Source organism: Parasteatoda tepidariorum, chromosome 8 (assembly GCF_043381705.1).
Source record: "Parasteatoda tepidariorum isolate YZ-2023 chromosome 8, CAS_Ptep_4.0, whole genome shotgun sequence".
In the NCBI taxonomy this organism is placed as follows: domain Eukaryota; kingdom Metazoa; phylum Arthropoda; class Arachnida; order Araneae; family Theridiidae; genus Parasteatoda; species Parasteatoda tepidariorum.
In genome coordinates this window covers 61221455-61232194 of record NC_092211.1, presented here as the reverse complement: position 1 = coordinate 61232194, position 10740 = coordinate 61221455, and the positions used below count along the sequence as shown (strand labels likewise).

Genomic DNA, 10740 nt, shown 5'->3' with positions numbered 1-10740 from the left:
TATATATATATATATATAGTAATTTTATATTGTACCACATATACCACAAATAAATTATAATAATGTCCCCTGCTTCACTCATTTATAAAAAGACCGTATTTTTTTCGGTCTAAAGCTCTGGAGTGTTTAACACTTTCACAGTTTTTGGACCGTTTAACTGTTGTTCGATACAACGATGAACCGTAATATCGATACTGAGGACCTTGATACGGTGCAAGTTTGCTGCGACTTTAATAGGACGTAGAAATGCTTCACGTTCAATCTTGTTCAATCATCATGCTCAATCTTGAACGATACTATAAAGTCATCAAATTTTAAAAGTACGATATTACATAAAAACTTAGCATAGTAATGTTGGTCCGATTTTGAGCTGTAATGTGCATCAAAATCCTCAAAATTTCTAACTGTGTAAAATCAGCAGTGTACACTCCAAGAAATAATACTCTCACTTTTGACGATTCAGCACTCATTGAGATGTATTTCGTTTACTTTGAGAATCATTTCGTCCCGAAACCACTTGATCTATGACGAAATGCGAACTCACTCTCATATATATATATATATATGACGAAAATGTTTCCTCAACTCGTAACTTTATCGTAGTACATTGTGGGGGAATGTTAAATAGAATGACAAAATTTTTTTTTACTTTTGACAAAATTCATTATCTTAAAGAAATGACGATAGTTATTTCACTTTGACAAAATGTTCACTCGGAGCATATACGAGGAAATTGTTTAATCAAAAATAAAGAACATTTCGTGAAATTTGAGTATGCACTTTTTACAGTGTAATATAAACTATTTTCACAGTTCTTGTTTCAAAACCTGCATCCAGAGCAAGGGCTTTGTGGTAAGTCTGCGACAAAATTGTTTAATTAATTTCGTTCTTTCTTTCATTGCAAGATTTAATTAATAGAAAATAACACATCAAAAACATCTTTGTGACAACTTCCAGCTAACAGCAGTCAACGATACAACCGCAAATAATCCTACTCATTACTCTTAATCACCACTAATTAAGGTCCTGCGAGACAAGAAAAAGAAAAGCATCAACTAAAAGACCATATCCAAAAAAAACAACAAAAAAACGAAAATAAATGTCATAACCTGCATCCTTATTTTCAATCACCTTAACTGTAAACCGTACGTATCGTCGCACCTGCTCAAAACAATGATTCGATGAAGGACTCCCTTCTGCAACTTTTATTTCGTAACGTATAGTTCCTGTTACACATCTGTCTGGAACTGACATCAAGATTCCAAGGCCTATAGGCCTCCAGCCTAGCACGCGCCATCCACACGACAGGCTGTACATCCCCTCATTAAAGTTCGATAGAAAGCACTTGACATTAATATACACTGAAGAGAGAAGAAAAAAAAGTAAAAGAAAAAAGGGGTTTTAGTCGTTAATTAGATGGATGTTAAAGAAAATTATTAATGAATTCATTAGTCCATAAGATGCTATCTTGGAAACGGTTTTAATCTGTTGTTCCTGATAATGGACCTTGAAACTTTTTTTTGGCGTTACACATGGCTCTATAAATGCAAATTTATTGTTCAAAGCATGTTGAAAAACAGGTGAAAGCCACATTTTACAGTGTACTAAACTGAAGAAAAAAATGAATATGTGATGAAGGCTAATTTTCAAGCAATAAGTACCAATCAAATTTCTAAACTTAATTTGGCAATCAATTAATGAATCATTAAAAAGTAAATGAAACATTATTGTGTAAAGTGTTTTGAAGGATACGTGAATGGTTTTTTTCTGACCCGTTTGTTATAAAATCGCTAATATTCCTTCCCGTTTTGGTTTAAAAGTCCTTTTTTAGACCTGTTAACAAAATTAAATCTCTTAAAGATCCTATTAGTTTTGATCATCGCTGGGATTGGGCTTTTACCAAATTCCTCGGCAGTGCGACCTTAACTACATTCGACAAACTAAATGCGCTTTAAGATTTAGACTTAAAGAACACGATAGATATGTTCGTTATCAAGAACTCGAAAAACCATCAATTGCAGCACTTTGCTGTAATCTTAAGCCTAAATTCAATTTCGACAATGCCAAAGTTAGTTCCACCCCACTCACATCATCTCGTCTTGATGCACCGGACTCTTGTTTTATTCATATGAATGCTGATTCCCGGGTTAACGACTTATTTCCATAACACCTCTCCATAGCGCGTGGAAATGCATTTTACCCTAATTTGGCCCTCTCGGCCATCGTGATTTTTCTAGTTCGGTTACTCGACTTTATGTTTTTATTTTTATTTTTTTGGCAGCTTTTCGTTTATTTCAAGTAAATTTAGTTTACTCGCATTCACGTCTGGCAAGTCTTGAAAGTAGGCTCCTAATTTTGAGAGCTTGAAACATGTCGACTGTTATTTACGAGATTTAAATATTTTTGAAGTAAATGAAGCTCTTAATATTGTGTAAACTATTTTACGAGATAGATAAAAGTCAGACATCAAAAAAAGAAATTTTAAGTAAATTTAATTGATACTTAAAGCAACGTATTATTGTTGTTGTAGTTCATTTGCGTCGCACTAGAGCTGCACAATGGGCTATTGGCGACGGTCTGGGAAACATCCCTGAGGATGATCCGAAGACATGCCATCACAATTTTGATTCTCTGCCATCACAATTTTGGTTCTCCCCGCTTCGGTAACCCGACGACCTGCAAGCGAAGTCGAGCCCTTTACGGTTGGACAGTTTAACGAGGACCAATACCGCACACCCTCGGTCCCTACGCAGACTGATCCAAGTGATCAGCCACCCACACTGACCGCAGCCATTGATGCTTGACTTCGGTGATCTGCTGGGAACCGTGTCTTAACGATCAGTCCACAGCGGGACAAAGCAGTGTATGACTTGGCATGTTTTAACACAATTAATATCAATCAAATGTGTTAAACCATTTCATAAATCAATTGGTAATAATAAAAATTAAGTGCAAAATTAAAGTGTGAGGAGTTTTAAAGCAGTTATAAAGTCACAATTCGCAACGTTCTTTCCCCATTTTTTTTTCAGTACCCTACCTGGAGAATGACCTTTTGTCATACAGGCATCTGAAGGGCAGAATTGTCGACCACTCTTACAGGGGCACCATATCAAGTGGGCCAACGTTGCTCCCACAATAAGGACAGATAGTACAGAGGATGAAGGAACATCCATGTCTTGCCCGGGATTCGAACCCATAGCCTTTCTGATGCAAGGCCAGTTCCATGACCCTTATACAGGCCGGTCAGCACATTTCGCAAGGTAATATCAGAAATAATATCAAGGAAAATCAAATAACATTAGAAAGTAATGTATGATCTAGCTAGTTTCGAAGTATTGAATACTAACGAAATTTCTAGAGCTTTATATTAAAATTCAAACAATTACTAATTAAAAATAATTAGAAATTTTAATGTGTAAATTGTGTGAAAGGACGAAGAAAAAGGTCATACTTCTTCAAATATTTATATAAGAAATCAGTCTTGTTTGCAACATATGCACCCCAGAGTCCTAGGTCAAGAAAACTGAGATAGGCACAGTAGGTCCTGGCCCTCTATGGGCTGTCGCGCCACTGAGTTTAGTTTTTTTATAGATAATATTAGGACGTAAATTTTCTATACTATTGACAAGAGCCACGATGAATCAGGGGAATGAGCATTCGCCTTCCAATGAGGTGAATCGAGCTCAAATCCCCAGCGATGGTTCATCGATACGAATTCCACATCCGGCTCGTACTGACAACTGTGCTGACGTAAAATATCCTCAGTGATAGATGGATCACGAGTTGGAGTAACCTTGCCTTCAGGCTAATCATAGGAAGTTCTCGTGGTCTTCCTCTCCCCGTAACGCAAATGCGGATTAGTTCCCTCAAAAAGTCCTCCACGAAGGCAAATTTCTCCCATTACTTGATTCAGGAGTTCCCTTGTCCTCTGTTTTTCACAAGGCGACGGAACATTACTAGTCGTAAACCCAGAAAATTGGGTCGGTTGTTCAATGACAGTAATAAAATAAAGTATACTATTGAGAAAATTCGCTTCCACGGAGAAGTGACGATAGTTATTTGGTCTCTTTGACGAAATGTTCGATCAGAGCATATACCAATAAGCGGTTTCGTCAAAATGTAGAAAAATCACACACGTAGAATGTAGAAAAATCGCACTAAAATAACATTAATAGAGGCTAAAAGCAAAGAATGACTTCGCTAATTTTCAAGCAATTAGTATTATTTGGATCTTTATAATTACTTTAACGATCTATCAATAAGTCATTGTTTTGAAAAGCATATTTAAGTTTATAATTTAAAGTTGTATTAAAGTCTGTGGAATACAGCACTTTGCTAAACCCTTAATTACTAAAAAGAATTAAAATATTAATTACAGTAAATGACAAAGCTAGATTTTAGGCATATTGTATAGTTATAAAGAGAGTTCTAATTCCATTAAGATAATTATTGTATACTATCATTTATGGAATATTGTTATTTACGAATGTATTGTCATTTATGAAATCCCTTTTTGCAATGCGTTTTAAAATAAATGAATAACGAATTAGACTATAAGCCTTTGATTTTAAATTAAAAAAAGTTTTATCACTCACAATATATCTGTGAAGATGTGTATCGCTACATGATCTATCACTTTAAAAGAAAAACCTGTTTAAGTTAAAATAATTGCATGAACAAAGAAAGGTGAAACAAATCACTTTAATATTGATATTCAATAACTGAAGATTAATGTTTACTTGACCATGTCAATTTAAATCAAATCTAATCGAAAAGGCCATGTTTATATTGTACTACATCACAAGCGTCGCCTTATTACTAATCACGTGACTAATATCACATTGCAGACGATTCGTAAAGTTAAAATAATAACCCATGGAACAAAGAACTTTTACATTTATATTCATTTGCTACAAATTAATGTACTTGACCCTGACGCTCTAAATCTAATCTAATCATACAAATCATATTCATATTGTATTACATCAGAAGCGTCACCTTATTACTATCCACGTGACTATTATCACAATGCAGACGATCCACAAAGGACAATCAGCGTACTCAGGAAGCGGAGACATATCGTAATAAAGCGTGTCCGTTGAGAAAGACATCATGTGATTGGATAGAACTTATGACGAGACCAGACGATATGTGCCATTACATTTCATCTCAATCAAATGTCAACTCAAGCAGGAATTTAATAAGGTCTTTCTGATTCGCCATTTTGCTTTGACAAGCCCGCACACACCTTCATTATTAACGCAGCGGAGGCAAATTTTCTTCTTTTTTTTTTAACCTTGTTATTCTCATTTGGAGTTCTTTTACCTGTCTCATTACTCTGTAATTAGTCGTTTGCACCGCTTGGTCCTGGACGTATCGGATAGGTGACAATATTATCTCTGGGACCATTTTGTAGCTGATTGGCTGTACTAAGTTCCATGTGGGAGTAGGAAAATATTGTCGTTCACTTGGGATTGTTGCGAGTGGTGTATTCCACCAACCGTGCAGATGCTGCCAAAAGACGATGTATAAATAGAAATGTTCAATTTTTGCATAAGAGCAATTCAGGCATGAAACTATTGTTTTGGTTACGAGAAATGGCATTTGTTTCTATTAAAAGAATGCGCCATATCCGCCGCCAATTATTTTTCCAATTCACTAAATGCTGGTAATAAATAGTCATGGCGTACTGATACGGACTCTTCATCGTATTTTTAAGGTCTTGAAAATCATCAAACAATAGAGAATGTTGATGGTGAAAAATATACATACTGTTAAATAACTGTGGAGTTTAAAACTTTGGGCGAAGGCTAAAGAAAGCTCACATGTAATAAATTGCTAAAACATTCTTACATATAATGAATGATTAAAAAGAGGCTTACATGAAATGAATTGTTAAAAGAATGAATGCAAGTAAGAAATTATTAAAAGAATGCTTCGTTTTAATCACACGAGTTAAATGACAATTTTTTAAAATAATATGCATACTGAGCCAGCCAGAAGAAACACATTTTGTTCACATGATTTTGTTTACATTTTTAATCCTCTACATTTTAAATTTATAAATTTTTGTAGGCAAAAATATATGAGTGAGAACTTTAACATTAATAATAGCTTACAAACAGAATATTCGAATTAAAAATATTTAAAACTGTATAAATAATTGAAATATCTAATTAAACTAAAACAGCGTGAAAATAGCTCATATAAAGACATATAACAGTATGTTTATTTACTTATAAGCTGAAGTTATTGTACTGAATATCAACAGTACTGAAGTCAAAATTACCATTTGTACTGAAACGATCGATATTTGTGTTTTAGCTGTTAAGTTTTATATTGTTTTAGCTTTATTTATTCATGGTACAAAGTATTCAATAAGATCTTATAAGTTTTATGGGTGCTTTTAGAAATTCTTTCACCAAAAAATAAATAAGAATAAACAAATAAATAAATAAAAATAAACAAACAAATAAACAGAATAAAAACTGATAAATAAAGCCACAGTTTAAGTACCTAAATGAAGTTTAAACATTAATCTTGCTGATAAGAGCTAACTGTTCTTCAAAATGCACAAATAAGTTTATTTAGTAAGTTCTAATTTGTTTATTAAAATATAGACATTTTGTCGTGATTTTTCTACCTGGATGGAAAATTATTGAAATCAATAAAAATATTTAGTTATTTTTAAATATATTTATAAGGCAAAACAATGGAATGAATTACCTTCTAACAAATACTGCAAAGTTAGATAACAAATGTTTTTACTCTCAAATAACTTTGCTTTATATCATCTTGATATTTTGTGGTACGTTTATCAATATGGAAATAGCAGGATAGATAGATACGCAATCTTACTATTATGAATAGCTGTTAGGAGCTTAAAACAGTTATAAGCAGCATTATAAATTTGTTAAAAAGCTTTATTTTCAAATGACAACTTTAGAACAAAGTAGAGGGAACGATGTAGTACGATGAGTAGTGGATATTATTCTTATTTAATTAGAACTGCCAATTAATTAGAAATGTAATAATTACCATTCATATAAGGATTTTTGGTAAATAATTCATTAGGGATTTCTGGGACACATTTTTATACATATTTTTTTAAAGAAAAATACGCACAAGCCTTAGAGTTTCTGATACCATTTAATAAAATTGAGAATACCATATCACTGGAATGTAGAACTTGCTTAAGAGTCCCCTGTGTAGTACTTTTAAAATAATTTAAATTTTAAAACTTAAAATGAAATAATTTTAATTTTTGATATAAATGAAAACCATCTGAATGATTTACCATCAGCAGGTTTAACTTTTAAATAATTTGAAAAATTTCTGACTTCAAAGCAGCACATGCTTCCTTTTCTTCATTTTTAAAAAAAAAATTGTAAATCTATATAAATTGAAAACAAGATTTTTAATGTAAGAAATAAAATAAAAAATAATAATAATAGATTTCCAATTTTATGGAGTTATTGTTTTTAGTTTTTGATTTACATCATATTATAATTGAAGATTTCTAGAAAAAAAAATGATTGTGGAGAAAGAAAAAAAAACTTTAAAAGCGTCAGAATTTTTTAAATTTAACAGAGCGAAAATATAAGTGTTTTAATTCATATACAAACATAATTTATTCAATTTCTAATTCAGATACAAACATAATCTAACATTCGTGTTATAGTTCAAATACAAACATAATTAAACATTCCCTTTCTAATTCAGATACAAACATAATTTAACAACCATGTTCCAGTAATGGTGCAAATATAATTTAACATCCGCTTTCTAATTCTGATTGAAACATAATTTAAGATTAATTTTCTGATTCAGAAGCACACCATAACCTAACATTCGCGTTCTAGTTCAGATACAAACATAATTGTACATTCGCTTTCTAATTCTGATTCAAACATAATTTAATATCCCTGTTCTAATAAAGGTGCAAATATGATTCGTTTTCTAATTCTGGTTCAAACGCAATTTAACAGCCATGTTGCAGTTCAAATACAAGCATAATTTGGCAGTCACTTTCTAATTCAGAAACAAACATAATTTAAGAATCGTTTTCTAATTCAAAAACAATCATAATTTAACATCCGCGTTCTAATTCAGCTGCAAACTAATTTTTTCCCTATTTTATTGAAAAATCCGTAAAATAAAATAACGTAATTAAGTAAAATATAATGGATAAATAAATAAAACACATCTGTTTTGCCAACTTTTGGAACACAAATAACAATAATAATAAAATCTTCCTATGGTGAAATCCCATTTATCAACGTTATTTTTTTAAATCAATTTTTAACTTTATTTTATCTAACAATAAATCATCATTTTCAGCATTTGTCTTAGATAACAAGTCCGGGAAGGCGCGGAAAAAACTGAATCAGACAGCCGCAACTAAATTGACAAATTAAAAGCTCGCTTCTTGTGTATAAATGGATTATTAAATCCACGGGAGATTAAACACAATGTTTAAAAAGAATAGAAAAGCGTTACAAATGCTAGCAACGAAGCGTACAAGAACTTGTTAAGAGACATAATATTCAATGATTTTTAACAACAAATGCAGTCAAAAGTTCAAAAGGCGATTCAATGGTTTTATAAATGGCGACAACTGGTCAAATATCATGGTTTAAAATTTAATTATTCATAAGATAAAAGTTTATTTAAATTTATTTCGGGGTGGAAATAATTTATAAAAGTTTCGACCTATTAGTAATAGTAAGATCTATTAGTAATAGTAAGTTCGACCCATAAGTCATTTTTTTAAAGAGAAATTTTAGAGTTCTGTGAAATTAATTTTTATTCCACAATTTGAATTTATAAATGTCGAAAAAAAAACTAAAAGTAATTTGAAATTTAATTATTTAATAGATAGCTTTCAGAGACTTTCGAGTAGTGATCAGCAATTTAAATTTAAATTAATTATATTGAACTACATAAAATTTATCAAAAATTGCACTGTAAAGAACTTCTTTAAAGAAACGGAAAAAGTTCCGGCAGCAGAATTGGCTGAAACTTTCCGTTTTGTTAAATATTTTTGAGCCACTTATACAGAAATTTCATTTCTTATCGCTGATCTATTTCTCCATTTTGAATTTCTCCGTGTTTTTACAGCGATTCCATTCATTATTTATCCGTTGCTATTGCGTCCATTAATAATAATAATAATAAAATAATAATGATAAAAATCAAAACATGTAAAAATTTATTTAAAACCAATAAGTGTTTAGATGTCACAATGGCAAAGATGATTAAAATCTGGCAAAGGTTACGTTATAGTAAAAGTGATAAATATACAGTTTAAGGGGCCATATATACATATGGATGATTATTTGGAAACATGACAATTCGGAACAAAAAATTTCTTCAAATTTATAGTCCTCAAAATAACAAATTCTTTTTGTATATTTATTTAGTTACATGTACAGACATCTTACATCTTAGTTGCATCTTACAGACAGCAGCGTAGTTTACTGGCATTTGCNCAATTCGGAACAAAAAATTTCTTCAAATTTATAGTTTTCAAAATAATAAATTCTTTTTGTATATTTATTTAGTTACATTTATTAATATCTTACAGACAGCAGTGTAGTTTATTGACTTTTGCTCAAGAAAAAAAAATAGAAATTCACTAAATTTTGAATGCCAGGAAAATGACATATTAGCTCAGAAGTTAAAAATAACATTAATTTTAAGCTAATAGTAAGTAACTCAATTTAAGCCTTTGCGTTAGATGAACCATGAATTGCTTAAATTAATTATTTTATCCACTGCAAAAAGAATCAAAAATGTTTTTGTTGCTGATATGTACAGAATAAAATTGTGTATAATAATCAATCATTAAATAAAAAAAAATAACTTTGATTACATTCAAGCATAAATATGGTATAAGGTTAATATTAACTTTCTCTCTTTACATTCAACTGTTTAAAAAATTTTCTGGTAACTGTTTTAATGTCCTGGTATTCACAAGCCAGAAAAATGACAGCCAGGATAGTGACAATTTGCCATTATATAGCATTTAACTTTTCTTTAATTTAACATTTCGGCCCAAGATGTTTACATTCCACAGAAAACAACAGGATTTCTTGAAATAACTCGGGAAAATCTATGTTGTTTACGTTATTAATGACTTCAAGAAGACTGGAAAATGACAACATAAAAACCTACTCACCTTGAAAAATTTTTTGAAATTGATTGTAAGTTGGTACTTTATTCATGCAATAACACATGTTCAGATAGGATGGTATTCTAATCAATATATTAACATAAGATATTGATTGCTGGCGCTATCTATTTTGGTTATAAATCACTAAATAAAAGTAGCCAGGGAAATGACAGATTTTCTTATGGCAAACAGATTACTGACAGAAAAAATTATTTTCTACAAAGTTTTTGTAAATAATACCCTCCGCATATATTCCAGAAATGCTTACAACGGTTGAGATAGAAAAAACTAGATATTGAAAAATTTATGGGATGTTTTGATGCTAGGTTATTATTGGAAATATTGTTTGTGACATACCAGGAAAATGACATTTTGAAATTCAATTAAATTTTTTAAATATGCAAAACAGCCAATGCTAGTACAAGGTCATTTTAAAATACCAACAGCAATGCTATTTATATTAAAATTAAAAAAAAAAGTTCTTTCAGTTGTATAGTAGGTACTAGATCTTGGAGCAAGAGACTGTAAATTGTCATATTTCGTGTCATATTCGTATATATATATAT

At 31.0% G+C, this 10740-nt stretch overlaps 1 long non-coding RNA gene across 1 annotated transcript in view; it reads left to right on the top strand.

The window, feature by feature from the left end:
- LOC139426204 (uncharacterized) overlaps positions 1-10740 on the top strand; it is a 52165-nt gene that overhangs the window by 19324 nt on the left and 22101 nt on the right. Inside the window, exon 2 of the long non-coding RNA XR_011637408.1 lies at positions 3030-3260. This is a non-coding gene — a long non-coding RNA (uncharacterized lncRNA). The remainder of the gene's footprint in view (positions 1-3029; positions 3261-10740) is intronic.